Source organism: Lactuca serriola, chromosome 9 (assembly GCF_051521515.1).
Source record: "Lactuca serriola cultivar US96UC23 chromosome 9, Lser_US96UC23_V15, whole genome shotgun sequence".
Lineage (NCBI taxonomy): Eukaryota > Viridiplantae > Streptophyta > Magnoliopsida > Asterales > Asteraceae > Lactuca > Lactuca serriola.
The window spans coordinates 181,183,568-181,189,427 of record NC_136416.1 but is presented as its reverse complement, the minus strand read 5'-3'; the positions used below and the strand labels follow the sequence as shown (position 1 = coordinate 181,189,427).

The 5,860-nt window shown below is 34.6% G+C and overlaps 1 pseudogene across 1 annotated transcript; it reads right to left on the bottom strand.

The window, feature by feature from the left end:
* Nucleotides 1–3,590: 3,590 nt before the first annotated feature.
* Nucleotides 3,591–5,644, bottom strand: LOC145073217 (polyphenol oxidase I, chloroplastic pseudogene; annotated as a pseudogene). Its single transcript, XR_013691291.1, has one exon. The product of XR_013691291.1 is annotated as a polyphenol oxidase I, chloroplastic pseudogene (transcript).
* Nucleotides 5,645–5,860: the final 216 nt, after the last annotated feature.

Below are 5,860 nucleotides of genomic sequence, written 5' to 3'. Positions count from 1 at the left end.
AAAGAAACCTAGAAATTACAGTTGATACATTTTAGATTAAACTCAAAGTACATTGATATTAACCAAATATGTTCATAACAAAATGCATAGTATGTTGTCATAAACTTATAATTCCTTACTATTAGTACAAATTAAAAAACAAAAGAAAATAATAATCAAGTAGAATGTTATTTGTTCTATGAACAAAGGGACCAAATTCTACACAATTTTATTAACACAGGGGCCATTATGTAATTTTTTTTAACATAGGGAATGTTTTGAAAATTTAGTTACACAGGGGCTGTTTTGTCGATTGAATAACTAAGGACCAGATTTCACTTAATTTATTAAGACATGGGATGTTTTGTAAATTAGTAACATGTGGGCTATTCTGTCCATTGCTTAACATATGGAGCTATTATGTAATTTTTAGCAACGTACTATGAAATACATTAACATAGGGAGCTAATTTGTAATATGTCGAAACTAAAATTATATCATTGAAAGCTTGTAACACATGGGCTATTTTATAAATTTAGTAACACAGGGATTGTTTCTCATTTCTTTCAGTAGCACATAGGCCAAATTTCACACAAATTATATGTTATTTTCAACTACTGACTTTTATTTGGATCAATTTTTGTATATTGGTGATTATATGTATTTCTTCTTCTTCTGTGTCCTTTAAAGGGTAACAAAAAAAAAAGAAAAAAACATCTGTTTGTATGTGTTATGGTTTGTGTGTATGTTATGTTTCGTGAAAATCATATCAATTTTAGGGGGCGAAATCTTCTCTTCCGCCTTCATTTTTTTTTATGATAATAACATAAACTTAATGAAATAATATCTAGGCAAAGTTTATTGCTTTGTTGTCTTTTGATACCAGAAAAAAATAAAAAAGGGGCTAAATGAATATGTTTTATTCAGGTGTTAAATAAGCTCTATTTATGGGTACAAGATCCAAACACAAAGACTTTAAGCACCATCTCCAAAGATTACATAAATATCAACGAATTTTGAAAGATGACATTTTACCATCTTACATTCCACTAAGTTCAATTCATTTTTTCATTGACAAGTTTACTAAATTGCTTACTTTCTGGGTGATTTTATATCAGACCATCTTTTATATGACAACTCTTTTATGCTATCACACATATTACTATCAAAAAGTAAATTAAATAACTAATGAATTTTTTCCTTTTCAACAACTTTTGCATATGAACTGGGTAGATGGAAAACTTACACCATGACAAGGATAATCAAGTAGGGGTGGTAGATATATACGATGATGGGGATAACAGAGTAAATGATTAAGTTTGGTGATTTCCAGGTGGCTGACAAAATAAACTCTATACATATAGCCTGTTTGTGAAAATGCCTATGTAAATGTTTGTTGAAACTATAATTGTATGCTTGAAAGTTTATATCACTAATCTGTGTATGTAAAAATTGTTATATGTATCTTCATTTTAATAGATTTTTTTTTGTGCATGCTTCGCGTTCTCTTTAATATGTTATGTTGTATAGGGGTAAAATTGTCAAAATTGTCATCAACACTCTAAAGGGTTAACCGGATGAGCAACAAAGTTTCGACTTGTATTTGTTAATATGTGTTTCGATAAGGATTGTAGACTATCAAATAAAACATCCAATGTTATGTATAATTTTTTTTTTGAAATTTATAAAACCTTTGAACAATTTTATTATTTATATAGATTTCAGTTTCTGTTTTATTTATAATTGTATTGCATTCCACAAAATTATAATTTTTTAACATATCTACATATACAAAATGCTAAGGGTAGAATTGGTATGGTACTGATTTTTTTTCCTAAACTGAGTACCATACCAACTATAGTTGGAATAAAAATTTTGTTACTAGTATCATACCAAATACATTTGGTATCAATATGTTTGGCTACCAACAAGTTTGGTTGATACAAATTGGTAATGGTAGATACCAACTTCTTTTAAATTTTTTTTTGTAAGATTTAGACTTAAACAAAAACATCGGGTAATTTTGACATTTAGTTAAAAATTAGTTACGTAGAAATTTTAATTTACAAAAGAATTCTATTGAAGTAAAACAAAAGTAACGTTTTAATTTTCTGTTTTAACGTGGTGACAACTATCGACTAATTAATACGACCAAACATGTTCGTTATCAAATATATTGGCTACAAACTTTCTTGGTTGGTTGATAACATGTTGGTTGGTTTTTCCATGATATTATTTTGTCAGCCCTACAAAATGCCAATTCGATATTTAAACCAATGTCATTTCCTAATTTCAACCAATAATTATGTAATTATCAATAATTATGTCATTATGATATTATGACAAAACATATATACTTATTATTTATTATAGTTTTTATTTTCAGTTCTCCATAATTAAGTTCTAATTTAAGTAAAATTATTTTTAAATTATTTATCCATTGTGCCCACATATTATAACCGGGAATTGATCCGTACGTAATAATTTTTTTTCCATACACAACAATTGGTGTTTTTAAATGTTGTATTGTACAACAATATAATGCATGAATTGTTGTGTATGACAAAAAACTTTTGTATACGAATTACTTCCCATTATAACAACCTAGTAAAGCTATATACTATACTCTTTCAAAACATAATTGCTATGTAAGGTATCTTGTAATCAGGTCCTAAGAAAACCGGTTTTTGGGGGACTTTAAACCCACATAATTACTCATTTAATTACTATGTAATCAACACATAATTACTAATTTAATACTTGTTATTTCAAAACTTGAAACCCACATTTACTAGTTTAAATTTTATGGACCTAATTGCAAATCTTAGGTGTAGCTGTGTTGGAGGAAAACCTTATGGGCCTATCAGATTTCGAGCCAGGCGACCTATCTTTGGGCCGGTCCTGTAAACCTACATCTAATATAAATACATACATTACATTTACCAAGGCCTATATAACCAAAATCCAATAGCAAATCAAGAGAATCGTATATTACAGGCTAACCACACTATCAATCGCAAATTACAGGCTAACCACACTATAATAATAATGTTAGAATGGTTTAATTTGATGACAACATTATAAAAATCGTTGCTAAACATTTTTTTTTTCCTTTTGAACATAGATTTTTTAACTAAAAGTCAACAGGAAGCTGGATAAATAATACAAAATACATAATCAAGGGTTACACCAAGACAATCTTCACGTGTGGAATTGGTCGAGGAAACAAGCTTGAACAAAACAATGAAGTTTGAATCTCTCATCAACATAGCGTCCTATTTTTAAGGTCCATGCAGCTTCACTTAGGACCACGGGTAGACATCATCACGGAAGCATCATAGGCAAAATAGTCCAAAAAAAAATTGGTCTAAATTTTAGAATAACATCCATTCAATTTTCACCATTTATGGGTATACCTATCACCAATCGTTTAGTTGTTAAGAACATATGGACATAGACATAAGTTTGGCATGAATGTCGTTCAAAGAACTTAATTAATTGAATTTTTTTTTTAATGGAATAAAAAATTTATGAATTCATCTTGAAGATGTAAGGAAGGTAATTTTTTCAAACATAATTATCTGATAAAAATTCAGAGGAAATGAAGAGACTTTTGTTTAAAACAAATTTCTATTCAAATAAAACATGCATTAGAAATCACAACGTACGTTTATCGAACTACACAGACTCCAACTTATTCATTTCGTGATTGTGGAATCCATCATCAACGCATTTGATCAGTTTGATTATTTTTCAAGAACCGGAATCAACCGGATCTCGATAGCATCAATGGTGACTTTGACTTTCTTGCCGGGTGTCGGCCTCGGCACAATTGTCACCCGAATAGACTCATCCCCCTCAGCTTTTGTTTCCTCCAACAACTCTGTTAACGAAAACCTCATCCCAGACTTGCAACCCATTGCCATGCCTTTAGCATGTGGAACAGCCGCGAAAGAACCCACATTCTCACTATCACACGGGGTGATCTGTTCTTCGTCACAATCATTCACAAACACGTCAAATTTTGCAGCTTCGGTACAATCGAAACTGATTCCAATCAAGCACAAGATCTCTTTTTCACTTTTCTTTTGCTCAGCGTTCCTGTTTTTAGAAGCAGGAGGCCTCTTTACTCGAAGCCTCACAGTACTATCGGTTAATGTCAAAGCTTCTGGCGGGTCCTTCTGATATGGGAAGTCCTTTGTGTTGTTCCTCTTCGGGTAACCGGGTCTGTTGCAGCGTGATCTTGGTGGTCTATCCGTCCATGGAGTGGCTGAGCTGTGGTATTCGTATTTAAGGTTGCTCAAATCCACCGATTGTTTGTTGTAGACACGTACGGGATTTTGTTTCTCATCGTAAAACACGTATGACGCGTTTTCCCAGTCAGTATCTGTCGGTTCTTTGCCTCCCATTTGCTTCCAAAGAGTCCACATTCGGTCCACATTAGAATGGTGGACGTAGAACAAAGGATCATACCCCGCAGAGTAGAAGTTGCCCATGTCCTCTTTATTCCCATTTGTAGGGTTACCAACCCATCTGTGAACAGCGGTATGACAACCAGCCTCTACGGATCCAACTACATTATCTCCTCGGGGAATGGGTTCATCACCAGCGACATATTTGCCACCGAAGAAGCTTGTTGCATCAAAGGCGTTGCGCATCATCTGCCTATTCATAGTAGCCAGATTGATTTCTTTCTGATCGTAACAAAGGTCGCGGTTTCTCCCTGAGTAGTCAAGATCGATCATTTCATACCGGAGGTGACTGGCGTCCCGATACTCATCATAGAGAGGGTTTTCTCCGTTTTTGACCTTATAGTTGTTACATTGTTTCTCTACGAAGAAGTGTGGAATTGTCATTCCTTCGGGGTTGTCCCAGTTCCAGTAGGGTAACCCGAATGTCGAATCACCAATGAGATCTCCCAGTATCCTCTCGTAGAAATAAAGGTACCACCGATGGAAGGGAAAGAAGAGCCAGGAGTTGTGAATCTGGAGTTCTTGACCGTTTTGAGTGTAACTGCCATTGCAGTAAGCGCAATGAACTTTAGCTTGGTTATTGAAACTGCGTGGGTCGCTATCTGGGAGATCCTTCATTTTCTGAATCGCATCCATATATTTATCGAGATACCCGACTGGAAGTTTGTGTAGTGGATATCTGATGCGAGTTTTGCTTGATTTATCAGGGAACTTGAAATGACTCTCCGGGCCATTTTTGGACAGAGGGCAACAGTCAATAGGTCTAAGTAGCTTTTTATTAATGTCGAAGCCGGATACGGCATCTTTGCATGGTCGATCAGGCTGATTGAACGGAGCCTTGATAGCTTCTGCAAAGGCCGGTGGCAGACCGGACAAGGTGGCGGTGCTGTAGACTCCGCCGAGACCCAGGAGCAAATTCCTTCTGTCGACGTTCTGCAAGTCGAGTGATGTTTGTGGTAGTATAAGTTTTTGTGGTTGAGGGTTTTTGGGGAGTGGTTTTTCATGGTTATTTGATGAGACGTTGCATGAGACTTGGAAGCGATGGGTTTGCTTCCCATGTGTCTTCATCAACCGTCGTTGTTTGGTGGTTGTTTGTGAAAAGAACGGCGAGGAAGAGGTGGTGGGAGTGGCTAAAGTAAAGCTCAAAGAAGCCATGTTGGTTTGGTGTGCTTCATACTCCTTTCGGCTTTCCCTTTTATAGACAAATTCCTTGTACATTCTACCAAACCACAAAGGAAAGAATGGTAATTATTAACTTGTTGTTTATATGAAAAGACAAACATGTCAGCATATCTACAGCTTGAAATTTTTTTCAAAGAAAAAAATGTTAGGGTATCAACCAGACACTCCTTATCTAAATCTATGAATCTATGAATGACTTCAAAGTAGGAATGGCAACGGGGCGGGTT